Below are 16,270 nucleotides of genomic sequence, written 5' to 3'. Positions count from 1 at the left end.
TTTTAGTTTTATTGACCTTTGCTATCATTTCCTTTCTTTTTCTTTTATTTCTGATCTGATTTTTATTATTTCTTTCCTTCTGCTAACTTTGGGGGTTTTTTTGTTCTTCTTTCTCTAATTTCTTTAGGTGTAGGTTTAGGTTGTTTATCTGAGATATTTCTTCTTTCTTAAGGTAGGATTTTATTGCTATAAAAGTCCCCCTTGGAACTGCTTTTGCTTAATCCCATAGGTTTTGGGTCATTGTGTTTTCATTGTCTTTTGTTTCTAGGTATTTTTTGATTTCCTCTTTAATTTCTTCAGGATCTCTTGGGTATTTAGTAGTGTATTGTTTAGCCTCCATGTGTCTGTATCTTTTACAGGTTTTTTCCTATAATTGATATGTAGTCTCATAGAGTTTTGCTCAGAAAATATGCTTGATATGGTTTCAATTTTCTTAAATTTACCAAAGCTTCTTTTGTGAACCAAGATATGATCTATCCTGAAGAATGTTCCATGAGTACTTGAGAAGAAAGTTTATTCTGTTGTTTTTGGATGGAATGTCTTATAAATATCATTAAATCCATCTTGTTTAAAGTATCATTTAAAGCTTGTGTTTCTTTATTTATTTTCTTTTTGGATGATCTGTCCATTGGTGAAAGTGAAGTGTTAAAGTCCCCTACTATTATTGTGTTACTGTCAATTTCCCCTTTTATGGCTGTTAACATTTGCCTTATGTATTGAGGTGCTCCTAAGTTGGATGCATAGATATTTACAATTGTTATATCTTCTTGGATTGATCCTTTGATTATTATGTAGTGTCCTTTGTCTCTTGTAATAGTCTTTGTTTTAAAGTCTATTTTGTCTGATATGAGAATTGCTGCTCCAGCTTTCTTTTGATTTCCATTTACATGGAATATCTTTTTCCACTCTCTCACTTTCAGTCTGTATGTGTCCCTAGGTCTTAAGTGGGTCTCTTGTAGACTGCATATATATGGGTCTTGTTTTTGTATCCATTCAGCCAGTCTATGTCTATTGGTTGGAGCATGTAATCCATTTACATTTAAGGTAATTATCGATATGTATGTTCCTATTACATTTTATTAATTGTTTTGGGTTTGTTTTTGTAGGTGTTTTCCTTCTCTTGTGTTTCCTGCCTAGAGAAGTTCCTTTAGCATTTCTTGTAAAGCTGGCTTTGTTGTGTTGAATTCTGTCATCTTTTGCCTGTTTGTAAAGGTTTTAATTTCTCCATCGAATCTGAATTAGATCCTTGCTGGGTAGCATAATCATAGTTGTAGATTTTTCCTTTTTGTCACTTTAAAATATGTCCTGCCACTCCCTTCTGACTTGCAGAGTTTCTGCTGAAAGATCAGCTCTTAACCTTATGGGGATTTGCTTTTATGTTATTTCTTGCTTTTTCCTTGCTACTTTTAATATTTTTTTCTTTGTATTTAACTTTTGATTTTTTTTTTTTTTTCTGTATTCGGGCCTCTCACTGTTGTGGCCTCTCCCACTGCGGAGCACAGGCTCCAGACGCGCAGGCCCAATGGCCATGGCCCACGGGCCCAGCCGCTCCGCGGCACACGGGACCCTCCCAGACTGGGACATGAACCCGTGTTCCCTGCACCGGCAGGCAGACTCTCAACCACTGAGCCACCAGGGAAGCCCCTAACTTTTGATATTTTGATTAATATGTGTCTTGGCATGTTTCTCCTTGGATTTATCCTGTATGGGATTCTCTGTGCTTCCTTCACTTGATTGACTATTTCATTCCCCATATTATGAAGTTTTCAACTATAATCTCTTCAAATATTTTTTCAGACCCTTTCTTTTCTCTTCTTTTTCTGGCACCCTTATAGTTCGAATGTTGGTTCTGGCACCCTTATAGTTCGAATGTTGGTGCAGCAGTCTTTGAGACTGTCCTCAATTCTTTTCATTCCTTTTTCTTTATTCTGCTCTGCAGTAGTTATTTCCACTATTTTATCTTCCAGGTCACCTTCCCTTCTTCTGCCTCAGTTATTCTGCTATTGATTCCTTCTATAGAATTTTAAATTTCATTTATTGTGTTGTTCATCATTGTTTGTTTGCTCTTTAGTTCTTCTCGGTCCTTGTTAAACATTTCTTATATTTTCTCCATTCAAGATTTTGGATCATCTTTACTATTATTACTCTGAATTCTTTTTCAGGTCGACTGCCTGTTTCCTATTCAGTTGTTTGGTCTGGTGGGTTTTTACTTTGCTCCTTTATCTGCTGCATATTTCTCTGTCTTCTCATTTTGCTTAACTTACTGTGTTTGGGGTCTCCTTTTCACAGGTCGCAGGTTCATAGTTTCTATTGTTTTTGTTGTCTGCCCCCAGTGGGTACAGTGGGTACGGTTGGTACAGTGGGTTCCTGGTGGAGGGGACCGGTGCCTGTTTTTGATGGATGAGGCTGGATATTGTCTTTCTTGTGGGCAGGACCATGTCGGTGATGTGTTTTAGGCTGTCTGTAACCTTATTATGATTTTAGGCAGCCTCTCTGCTAATGGGTGGGGTTGTGTTTCTCTCTTCCTAGTTGTTTGGTGTGGCGTGTCCATCACTAGATTTTTTTTTAAATTTTATTTTATTTATTCTTTTCTACAGCAGGCTCTTTTTAGTTATCCATTTTATACATATTAGTGTATATATGTCAATCCCAATCTCCCTAGTACTTGTTTGGCCTGGAGCATCCAGCACTGGAGTTTTCTGTTCCTTGAGTGGAGCTGGGGCTTAGCTTTGAGACAGAGATCTCTGGGAGAGCTCTTGCCAATTGATATTACATGGGGCTGGGAGATCTCTGGTGATCCAATATCCTCAACTCGGCTTTCCCACCTCAGAAGCTCAGGCCTGACAGCCAGCCAGAGGACCAAGGTCTTTTGGGAAGTCTGAGGTTTTCTGCCAGCATTCAGTAGGTGATTTTTAGGAGCTGTTCCACATGTAGATGTATTTTTGATGTATTTGTGGGGAGGAAGGTGATCTCCACATCTTATTCCTCTGCCATCTTGAAGGTCTTTTCCATCCATCCATTCTTTGCCACAAGCACCCAGTCATCTGTAAATTATCTTCTCTTCCTAAATTCAATGAGACTCCTCTTGAGTTTTGGGCTCTGAAGGCATCTTTAACTGCTCTATTCTAGAAAAGTTAGGCTTGTGGAAGTAATCAATTTTTAAACTATTTAAACACCACTAGAACAACAACCTATGGAATGGGAGAAAATATTTGTAAATGATGTGATTGACAAGGAGTTAATTTCTAAAATATACAAACAGCTCATTCAGCTCAATATAAAACAAATGTTTTTAAATGGTCATAAGACCTAAATAAATATTTCTCCAAAGAAGACATACAGATTACCAACAGGCACATGAAAAGATGCTCAATATTGCTAATTATTAGAGGAATGCAAATCAAAACTACACTGAGGTGTTACCTCACACTGGTTAGAATGGCCATCATGAAAAAGCCTGCAAATAATAAATTCTGAAGAGGGTGTAGAGAAAAAGTGACCCTCCTACACTGTTTGTGGGAATGCAAATGTGTTCAGACACTCTGGAGAACAGTATGGACATTCCTTAAAAAAACTAAAAATAGAGTTACCATATGATCCAGCAATCCCACTCCTGGGCATATACCTAGAAAAGATGGAAACTCTAATTCAAAAAGATACATGCACCTCAATTTTCATAGTAGCACTATTTACAATAGACAAAATATGGAAGCAACATAAATGTCCATCGGAGGAATGGATAAAGAAAATGTGGCATATGTGTGTGTGTTTATATATATATATATAATGGAATATTACTCAACCATAAAAATAATGAAATATTGCTATTTGCAGCAACATGGATGGACCTAGAAATAATCATACTAAATGAAGTATGTCACAGAAAGACAAATAACATATGATGTCACTTATATGTGGAATCTAAACTATGGTACAAATGAACTTATTTACAAAACAGAAATAGACTCACAGACATAGCAAACAAACTTATGTTTACCAAAAGGGAAAAAGGAAGAGGGGAAAGGGAGGGGGAAGATTAAAGAATTTGGGATTTACAGATACAGACCACTATATATAAATTAGATTAAAAACAAGGACCTACTGTATAGCACAGGGAACTATATTCAATATCTTGTAATAACCTATATGGAAAAGAATCTGAAAAAGTATATATATATATATATATATATATATATATATATATATATATATATATATATATATATATATATATATCTGAATCACTTTGCTGTAAACCTGAAACTAACACAACATTGTAAATCAACTATACTTCAATTTAAAACAAACAAACAAACAGAAAAAAACACCACCAGAGGACATCTTCCCTAAGACTGATAGCTGTTCTTGACTGAACATCTCTTATACACAAAGGACTTTATATACACAACCTAACCTCATAGCAGTCAATAATGTAGATAATACTCTCCTCATTGTATCAAACAAGTAATATGAGGCTCACATAGATTAGTTCTAATGGAGATTCAATGCTACCTTTCTCCTTCAATGAGGAGTTTTCCTGTGTGTCCTCCCTCTGGCCAGACCATTTGTGTCCCCCACCTCTCCACCCCTGGGTCTTCAAAACCAAGGTGGCCCAGTAGCCTGGCTGAGATCTAGAATACTCATCAGCAGCCTGAAAGTAATTTTCCAGGGATACATCCTTGATTCTGATATTCCTTAGCTCATAATGAAACAAAATCTAGTGAGAAAAAATTAACTTGCCTCCCTCCCCACTCCATACCCAAAACACCCCTCCTCTGACCCTGAGCATTTAAGTGGTATGTACCTTTGTGGCCACACCATTCTTTGCTTCCCAGGGTTGAGCCCAGCCCTCCTTTCTCCTGCCCAGGTTACTGGTGCATACCCAGAAACAGACCCATGTTCAGATGGTGTCCTATGTTAAGCCTCAATCTCAGCCTTTCCAAAGCATTGCAATTTCCAACTCTCAATTTTATTCTCATGTTACTTCATTTCCCATGTGCACTAAAGGGCTGAAGCCAGTGCTTATAGCATCATGTTCTAATTCTTTCCTGGATCAAAGGAACAATTCTGAAAAAAACAATTAATTTTAAACTTTGTTTTCTAGAGAATATAGTAAATGTGAAATTATTCTTTCCAAGAAGCAGTGATTACTTTTCAATTCAATTTCTGCTGTTATCACTGGGCAATAATTATTCATATATATTAACAAAAACCACAAAGCTTATTTGTAATTTGGAGCCAGATAGATGTGCTGTAACTGTCCTTGGTCCTTAAAATTTTAGCAGAAGAAAGACACTGCTAGGCTCATTTGCATATCAGAAAATTGTCATTTCCTTGTAGGCAAGAGCTTCCTATAGCCCTTATTTTGGGGCTTGCTACATATTAGACATTTTTTAAAAGGGGAGTTTAATTGAAAATCTGTCTTTTTGTTTTATTTCAAGTTTTATATATATATATATACATATGAAAGCATGAAGTCACTGGATTAAATACTTTGAAAAAACGCATAAGTGGTTTCAGTCACACCATGGGGATGCCAGACATACCTTTAGAATCTTGTAGGTGTTGTCTCCATTCATAGTAGCATCAGATCCTGTATACAGGTGCTAATTTTTCAAAGTTATTGTAATTATGTTGTGGAAGTTTGGGCATGGAGCCTCATGCAGAATAAACTGGAAAAAGTTGCTTTTATTGCTGTCTTAAAATCAAATTCATAAGAACTGTAACCTGATAGCATTAGAGAATAGAAGGTGAGACGTTTAAAGCCAAGTCTTTACCTACTACGTTCAAGATTCAGATAGAATCACTTCTTCAGAAAGTTCCATATTAAAAGCATCACATCTTTTACACTTACAAGAGAGTTTTGTTCTATTTACTAATTCTCAAATATCAGCTGATATCAAGGAGGATCACAGGTGGTTTTTGCAGTTTCTGGCATAATATATATAGCCAAATTTCTCATAGGTACAAAAAAATAGAGCAAATAGTTCACATAATTGGGTTTTATAACAATGTTTTCTTAAAAATGTAAAATTATTATTTAAATGAACCAGGTTGACAATCACTCATAACATTACTTTACATATTTACATAATATTAGGTTTCAGAGCAATGGTAAAATGTGGTACTTCTGCACCAAATATCAATGATTTATTATTGAATGATCTAACCTTGCTTTCCCAATTATGCTTTTGAGCAAAGTGTTATAAACCCTCAAGTCTTATCTCTCCCTTAATCGTACTCACTCTCAACTCTAATTCTGGATCATGTGATGATATGCAGTTTCTCCCTCTGCTGGGGTTCTCTGACTGTTTGCATAAAAAAAAATCACGTTTTGGCTCCATATGTCTTTCTGCTCCACATAGATTGGTTTAAGTAATAAGACGGAAAGACTGTCAGCTCCTCACACGTTTATGTAAGCAGGAGTTGGAGCCCTGCCCCAGGGGTGTGTAAAACCACATGATGATCTAATTATGACCTATTTCTAGTCAGGAGATCGTTATTTTCTTTCCCTTCACTCTTCTTTTTCCTCAGTCCCCATTTCCTTCAAAGCCTAGAGCTGGTATAGAAATTAATTTGCATTGAAAAGGTTAAGATCACTTTCAACCATTCTAGCAGAATTTCAGTTCTTTTGAAAAATCCTGTTTCTTTCTTAAAAGATCTGTGTAACTTTTCCAGAGGGCTTAGAAATTGAATTTAAGCCTAATAATACTCACTGTTTAAATAGAAGTGACTAGTTCTTTCTTTATAGCCCAATCAAGAAGCAAACCCTTTCCAGACTCCAGTTTCTAAACCTGATATTTGAAAGTAAGAAGTTTTTCACTTTACAGATTCATTAATTGGGTTATTTTCTAAATCTTTGTTGTTTTAATTTTAAATGTAAGATACTGCCTGTCAGTGAATCTAGAGAATGAGGCTTAGCACCTCCTCGCCTCTGCCTGGTCGTCGTGTGGGTGTCTGGCAGTATAAGCATGCCTGGCAGGCTTTCGTTGACAATGTCCATATCCCTGTGGGTATCCATATGAAAATATAGCTTTTCAGAGAAATTCTCTACTCTCACCACAGACATCAACATTACTCTCTCTTCTCAGCTGAAATTTCCTGCTTTATTGAGAAAAGAGAATCAACGGGAAGGGGGATGGGGATTCTCCTAATTTTCCATCATAAGCCAAATCCCCACCTGTTTTTGAATCCCACCTTCTCAAATAATTTGCTCATGCTGCCCTTATTCATATCATATTGGCGCACTGATCCTCCATCTTTACTCAATCATTTCCCTCACATAATACTAGCCCACCAGACACTGTTCAAGCACATGTTTTAATACCATGAACAACCCATATGCTGCCTGACCCAAGAAGCACTCCACTGTCATCAGCTCCATCTGCTTCTTAGCACCATTCTCCATAGCTCAACCTCACCCTGTTTTTCAAACACTCTCTTAGCCTGTATTCCACGATAATACACCCTTCTGGGACATATCCCAAGTCACTAGTTCCTCACTCTCAATTTTCTTTGCAAATGCTTCTTTCTAACAAATCTCTAAAAACTGGTGTTCTTTGGGGGAGGTTCTGAGCCCACTTCTCTTATCTCTCTCTCAATTCCTTCCCTAGGTGACCTTATTCAGTTCTACTGATTTAAATGACCTCTCTCTGGTGATGACTCACAAATTTGTGTTTCAAACCTGCAGCACTCCCCATCTATCTGACTGCCTCTACCTCTATGTAGATGTCTCAGTTTTCCCAGTGAGTCCCCTTTTGCCCAGTTTTTCCTATCTTAATAAATGGCACCATCATCCACTCACTTTCTCAAGCCAGAAACCTAAGAGTTACTCTTAATTCCTTTCTTTCCTTCATTATGTTCTCCATGTCACCCCATCCATCAGCACACAATCCATCAGCAAGTCCTATCAATTCTGCCTTTCAAATGAACACCACAGCTGTCCATTCTATGTCTTCCTGTGTCCAGGTTTCAGTCACTGCTGGCCAAAATTTATATATTTATTAATATATTATTTTAATTATTAATTAATTAATTATTGCAATTGCCACTTAGAACATCTTCCTTTTTCTCCTCTTGCTCACCCACAATGCTTGTGCTGAAGTCATCTTTTAAAACTGAGAATCAGGTCATTTCAGTTACCCCATCAATGACTTCCCCTGGCTCTATGATCAGGTCTCAGCACATTTCTGCAGCATTATCTCATACTCTTCTCTTCTCCAGCTGGAGCTCAGGATCACAGGTTTTCCCTGAGTGCCTTAAACACACTGAGATGCAAGGTCCAGAGTAAACGTCACTTCCTCAGGGAATACTTACCAACTATGCACAAAGGAGCCTGCCCCATTCGTCTTTAACTCAGCCCATTATTTGTGTCTTTCATAGCATTCATCACAAATTCTGATGACTATTTTTAAATTTACTTTTAATAATTTGCCTCTTTCACTGGCCTGTGGGTTCCTGTAACCAAGTCCATCTCATACACTCTTGCATCCTCTTTGCCCAGTGCCTGGGAGAAGTAGATGCTCAGTAAATAACTATTGAATAAATAAATGCAATGCAAGATGCTCATAATAACAGGAGTTATTCCATGCTGCACGTATGACATTGGGCTGCTAATTGGGCTTCTAAATATAAAGCAAATAAATTGTGTAAAATAAGCCATGTGAGAAAATGAATATTTCTTGGAGAATGTGAACTTTGCATTCATTTAGCTTCTAGGTTCCGATTTATGATCCGAGGGCTGCACTAATGTAGGGGTTTTTGTGATTAATTACGTATAGGACATTGAAATAATCTGTGTCAAAAAGCAAGATTCTACTTGGAATAGCTTTCATCTATCTGAAGGCACTTCTAGACTCAATTCACAAAATCTACACCCAGATTTTTACAGGTTTTCTGAAATGATGTTAATTACATTAGCTATCACACAGCAAGGGAAAAGGAAACACTATTTGAAAAAATTTGTAAATGATTAAAAGGGCAGCTGTTTCAGGATCCAGGTGCTAAGGTGAAAATGGAAATTTACATCTAATCCTTTAATTCAAGAATTTTGTTAATTGCAGTCTAACAGGCTTGGTTTCCTTACTGACTACACAATCTTGAGTTGATGATATTTTTTCTATCTTCCACATTATTTTCCTAGACAATCAAACAAAATTTTTGTATCCCCATGGTGGAAAAGAGAAGTTAATAGGAGAATATAGCAACATTTGAATTTATCTCAGATTATAGAGATAAATTATAATAAAATGAAAAAGAAGAGAATGAACTTCAACAGTCAGGAGGAAAAAAATCTATATCAGTTGTTTTCAAACTTTTTTAGTTTGAAACTTTTTTACACTGTAGAATGCTTTTTTCCACATGAATTCTGAATTGTGTATGTGTGCTGTGTGTATATATATAATACACAAATTAGCGTGCACACACATGTCCCAGTTTGGTTGACATACAAATGGAAGACTGGAATCCTTCCCTCTTGTTTCCTCCTTACAACTGCAGTACACTTTGTGGTACTTATTGGACCACCTAAGTCTTTCTCAACCTGGGACAATTAAGCGCTAATGCCCTAAGTTATCCATTGTTTGTATAGAATTAACTTCTCTTTTATGAGTCTGGTATAGTCCGAATTATGTACCATCCTTGAAAGTATTGAGAAATTAGTCACTTACTCAATTTCTTTTCCATATTCTGTGATTCATATGAGAAAACCTATAAGGCTAGGAGCAATTTGAAAACCACTGACATAATAGTAGAAAATGATGACTATATTGTTATGTAGAATAGGTTTGTCAGATACACTACAATGGCTCTGCCCTCTCTCCTTCACTTACCCATAGCAGACATTGCTACCCAATCATAGCACTCTTTGCTCCTATGTCTGAACAATGCCTTCTAATTCCCCTGAACACGCTGCTCTAGGCAGCCATTATCAATCAGTCAAAATTAAGACTATGAGGTGAAACCAAACTACCCTCCAGATGTGGGAGATATTTAAAGTGATTGAAAAGATAGATGAAGAAGTAAAGAGAAGAAATGCCTGACTTCCCTACTTCAAAACTGTACTATGTATGATCTCTTAAACATACACAGTGATGACTCAGTAAAGACCCTACAGATAGAAGAAACAGCTGTGTTCTCTGCCCCCCAAAATCTCTTTCCTTTTCAGATAGAGCCATATCATTCTGATCTTAGATTCATGCCTGTTCAGACTCTGGCGATAGATAGGACAGCTAGGTGAGGAGCTTGTCACTTTATTTATTTAGTTTTTACATTTGATGACCATTTTTACTGAATGTGTGACTGTTTGGAATCATATAATTATAAATGACTTGATCTAATATAATGAAATCTGCCCAATTAGAAGTTTTGAAAAACCATATCCTAAAAAAATTAGAAGAATGAAAAATACTGGCATAGAACCTCCTCAGTAATCTCAAGTGGAATTATCTGATGGATCTGGAACACTGTTAGAGAAATTTCTATTCATTTCTTTGAAGATCTTCAGAGAGAAGTTTAGAAGTCTTGGTATAATGGAATAGGAGCCTTCTATGAAGACATTGCAAGAAGGAATATCTATAATGAAATGGCCCAAGAATAACAACTGTATCCTGAGATTTGCTATTTTTACTATTTTCATTTACAATTTATTTCAAAAGGTGGTCTAATGTTTTCACTGCATGATTAGGCTTTCATCAGAATGGTCTTTTTACAGAAAATAATTTCTCTTCAGTTTGCAAAGACTATGTTCTGTTCTTAAGCAAGTAATTTTGGTTTCATACTTGTAGCACAATTAAATAGAACTGGAGAGGTACATTTTTGTTTTGTACATCTTTTTGTTGTAAATCTTACTACAAACTTTTCTTGTGGCTGCCAAAGGGAAAAAAATAAGAAGTGAAATCAATGTTTTTTGTTTGTTTTTTTGTTTGTTTGTTTTGTGGTACGCAGGCCTCTCACTGTTGTGGACTCTCCCGTTGTGGAGCATAGGCTCTGGACGTGCAGGCTCAGCGGCCATGGCTCATGGGCCCAGCCGCTCCGCAGCATGTGGGATCTTCCCGGACCGGGGCACGAACCCGTGTCCCCTGCATCGGAAGCCCCAATGTTTTTATTTAAACTTGGAAATATAAGATACGGTGTGTGTATATGTTGTTCTTTTTTTGTCTTGCTTACTTTCTAGAACATAAGCCTATGATTCATATATTACAGATAGGAGCTCATCACTTTAATACCAAGCAGCCCTGTCCTCTCATATTCTATCCAGGTTTCTTATAATAATGTCTAAACTTCTTTCCTTATAGCTTTATCTTCTAAGCTGGTTCCAATTTTCCTTTCCCTGTGTCTGAATTCCTGCTGGGGTTCTCTATCTTGAGCCCTAGCTTTGTTTTGTTTTGCTTGTTTGGGACTTGGCTAATATCTTACCCTTTGAGTCCCACCTGAGTTTAAATTACAGACTGTATGGTTGGGTCTTTGTCACATATTGTTACACCTGAAACTGAGAGTTCTTTTGCCTGGGCTGATGATGCTGGAGATGATTAATAATATACCCATGTATTAATAGGAGTTTTGTGTATGAGTTTCACGTATGTTATCTCTAATCATAGAAGACCTTTGTAAGTAAACTATGATTATCTCCATCTTAGGACAAAGAAACCTAGGATCAGAAGGATTAAATAAATTGTCCAAAGTGCATGGCTAGGAGGTAGCAGATCTAGGATCAAAACAAGGACTGTTGGGGGCTTCCCTGGTGGCACAGTGGTTGAGAGTCCGCCTGCCGATGCAGGGGACACTGGTTCATGCCCCGGTCTGGGAAGATCCCACATGCCACGGAGCGTCTGGGCCCGTAAGCCGTGGCCGCTGAGCCTGCGCGTCCGGAGTCTGTGCTCCGCAACCGGAGAGGCCACAACAGTGAGAGGCCTGCGTACCGCAAAAAAAAAAAAAAAAAAACGAAAAAGAAAACCAAGCACTGTTGATCTCTGTTTCCTTACTCTAACACAACACACAGGAACTCTCTGACTGCTGTTCCTCTGCCTTGCAGGTAGACTTATCATTCTTTCATTTGCCCATTCAACAAGTATTTAATGAATAACTATTATGAGTCAGGCAGGATGCTAGACACTGGGACATATAGCATTCGTATATGAAATATGTATGATTCTTGACCTTACAGACCTCCAAGAACACTTCAAATCTCCAAGAACAAGGGTCAGCAGACTTTCTTTTTGTTCCAGATAATGAGAAGCTATAAAAGGATACTTACATAGAAATGTATATGTATAATCACATGTTTTAGACATACTATTCTGATAACAGTGGAGAGGATAAACTCAATTTTATGTATAAAGTGATAAAGGACAATCAATAAATAATCTAGTAAGCAACAATGTATCTAATCAGGGTAATATGAGGAATAAACAAAGAGGAGCCTGAGCAACAATTAGGTTGAATGATCAGGACTCACTGACTGATTCAATGGGGTTTGTAGGAGAGAGAATCATCAAAACCTGTTTTGAGGTCTCTATATTAGGAGGATTGATGAGAAATAACACAAATTACAGAGTCAAAGTTTATAAAAGAAACAGGTTTGTGGGAGAATATAGAGTTTAGTTTGGAACTTGTTGCATTTGAGGCACATGTGGGAAACCAAGTACATTTCCAGTAACCAGTTGAGAATTCCAGTCTGGAGCTCACAAACATGGTAAGAGTTGGATAGAGAGGTTTGTAAATCATCCATGAAAATGTAATAGCTGAATTATAGGAATAGATATGATGGTTGAAAGAGAGAAGGTAAAAGAATAAGGAAAGAGGCCAAGTGTGAACATGAGAGTTGAACTTATATTTAAAAGGGCAAGTAAGAGAAATGGAACTTGTGAAGGAGATTGCTGTATATTGCAAAAATGTCCACAGTCCTCACTTCACTCCTCCCTGTCACTGTGGCCTATGCCATGTGATTTTGAAGCTCCTTCCATCAAGAGGTAGAATCTGTTTCCCCTCATTTGAATCTTGATTGACCTTCGGACTTTCTTTTGCTAACAGAATGCAGCAGAAGTGATAGTTTGCCACCAGAAGTCTTGCATGATTTCATGTTCTCTGGTATAACCTTGAGCAGCTGCTGAGAATACAAGCTCAGGCTAGCCTGTTGGAGGATGACAGCCCTCCTGGGGCAGAGATAGACCATTCCAGTTGAAGCCATTCTCAATCAAGCATGCTCCAGCTACCCACAGATACACGAGTGAGCCCAGCTGAGACCAGAAGAACTGCCAAGCTAAGCACTACCCAGCCTGCTGACTTGTAGAATTGTGAACAAAATAAATGGTTGTTGTTTTAAGCTGTTAACTTTGGGGGGAGCTTATCATCAGTAAAAGAACTGATGCAGAGAATGAGACAGAGAAGGAAGCAAGCCATCAAGGGCTAAGAAGAACAAGAAGTACAAGAAAAGAATGGTCAACAATATGAACTACTCCATATACATTAGGCAAAGAACAGAGAACTGAGGGGAATCTCTTGCATTTGGCACCCAACAGGACTCTGCTGATCTCTGAAAGCAGTTTCAAGCGATGAGGTGGGAGGGGAAGACTGATGGCAGGACAAATGGAGATAGAGAGTGAAGTCTTCATACTCTAACTTGTAATTAAAAACAAGTTCCTGCCCTAGGAGGAGATTGGATGCAAGGAAGTGACACTTTTCAGCACAATGATCTCCAGTGTCTTCAACTATAAAATCAGAAGGCTGGACTTGATGCTTGTGGAAAATACTTCCTTTTCTTATCCTCTACTATACTTAGGAGGCAAAAAACTTGGTAATTATACTCACAAGTTTTGAAATCAAACAGGCATGGGGGTGATCCCAAATGCCTTTCCATAATATCTGTATGTTCTTTCTAAAGTTATGAAAACAAAATCTTAATTTTCTGACATGAAATAATCATAATATTGCTGATATTAATAATAATTAACCATTAGCATTATAGATGTCATTAAATTAAATGCTGTATAAAATGGGCTAGCACAGTGCCTGTCACAGAATAAATGGTAAGCAATTTTTTTGCTATTAATATCATCATCATCATCACTAACACTAAAGCTTGAATAATTTCTTCTATAGTTTGAGTTTAAATCTGCCCTAATCTATTCCCTACCTGTTAGTCTAGTTCTGTTTAATAGCAAGTGGTTTTAGAGTATTTGACAGTTTCACAATGTGCTTTTACATCACCACATTAAGATTTACTGAACATAGTCGTATGGTTTCCTTTGACCACCTTCACTTCTTCTCTGCCTTTATAATAGCTGAGAATTAGAGGTAGGGATGGTTTAAAGCCATGACAGCAGGTTTAAGTTGCAGCTGTCAGTAAAGGAAGGAACAAGAAATAATAAGAAAAGCACAGACATCTGAAGCCATTCAGTGTAGGGGAAAAGCACAAACTTCAAATGTTAATTATACTATTATATTTCTGCACAGTATAATAATTGATGTGCATAATGATGACCCTGCTAAATCAGTAAAAGATTAAATTATGTGTATATTCTGTTTTCTAAGGTAGAAAATTTTTAAAGGCTAAGGTCGAGCAACAAAATATGTTCTTTGAATGGAATGGAAGATGGAAGCCAGGGCAGTGCAGAGGCAGACAAGCAGAGCTGCTCTTGTTGTGGTGAGTGTGGATTAAGACTCCAACTGCACTCACATAACCTAAAACCCTTGTTGCACAAGAAGGGGTCCTCCAGAATTTCAGGAGGGCCCTTAGACAGTGATGCAAAGTAAACCATGGAATTCATTTCTTCCAGGAAATGCACATCGAAAACATTTAAAATACAATTTTGGTGCATTAAGGGGTAAATTATCCAGGAAGAAAAGTCAATCATATAGAAAACTGCAGTCCTTCACAGTTCTAGATAAATAAAGTTTTACTTTCTTTTAGAGTAAGAAATCACCTTAAATGTCATTTTAAATTTTTTATAGAACAATATTATTTGCATTCACAGAAGTATAACCTTCATGGGAAAATCACAAATACAATTCTTTTATTTCCACCACATAAACCAGGCTTCCTGTGCATACTGTATCCCCACTTAAGAATTATGTGTTCCTCGCGGAGGGGTTGGAGCTGAGGCAGACACAGTCCTGGGCAGCCCTTTCTCTGCCGCCTCTTTCTCTTGCTGAGTGCTACCCGGTCCTGTTGCCCTCCAATGCTACCCAGCCGTGTGGAGGACAGGCTCTTGGTGCTCCAGCCAGTTGTCAAGGCTGTGCCTCTGAGGTGGGAGTGCCAAGTTCAGAACACTGGTCCACAAGAGACCTCCCAACTCCATATAATATCAAATGGCAAAAATCTCCCAGAGATCTTCATCTCAATGACAAGACCCAGCTCACTCAATGACCAGCAAGCTACAATGCAGGACACCCTATGCCAGACAACTAGCAAGACAGGAACACAACCCCATCCATTAGCACAGAGGCTGTCTAAAACCATAATAAGGCAACAGACACCCCAAAGCACACCACCAGATGTGGACCAGCCTACCAGAAAGACAAGATCCAGCCTCATCCACGAGAACACAGACACTAGTCCCCTCCACCAGGAAGTCTATACAACACACTGAACCAACATTAGCCACTGGGGACAGACACCAAAAATAATGGAAACTATGAACCTGCAACCTGTGAAAGGAGACCCCAAACACAGTAAGTTAAGCAAAATGAGAAGACAGAAAAACACACAGCAGATGAAGGAGGAAGGCAAAAACCCACCACACCTAAAAAATGAAGAGGAAATAGTCAGTCTACCAGAAAAAAAAATCAGAATAATGATAGTAAAGATGATCCAAAATCTTGGAAATAGAATGGAGAAAATACAAGACACTTTAACAAGGAACTAGAAGAACTAAAGAGCAAACAAACAGAGATGAACAACACAATAAATGAAATTTAAAATTCTCTAGAAGAGATCAATAGCAGAATAACAGAGGCAGAAGAACAGATAAGTGACCTGGAAGGTAAAATAGTGGAAATAACTACTGCAGAGAAGAATAAAGAAAAAAGAATGAAAAGAATTGAGGACAGCCTCAGAGACCTCTGGGACAATATTAAGCACACCAACATTCTAATTATAGGGGTTCCAGAAGAAGAAGAGAAAAAGAAAGGGACTGAGAAAATATTTGAAGAGATTATAGATGAAAACTTCCCTAATATGGGAAAGAAAATAGTTAATCAATCCAGGAATCAGAGTCCCATACAGGATAAATCGAAGGAGAAACACACCAAGACACATATTAATCAAACTATC

Source organism: Stenella coeruleoalba, assembly GCF_951394435.1.
Source record: "Stenella coeruleoalba genome assembly, chromosome: 17".
Lineage (NCBI taxonomy): Eukaryota > Metazoa > Chordata > Mammalia > Artiodactyla > Delphinidae > Stenella > Stenella coeruleoalba.
This window is presented reverse-complemented; position numbering follows the sequence as displayed.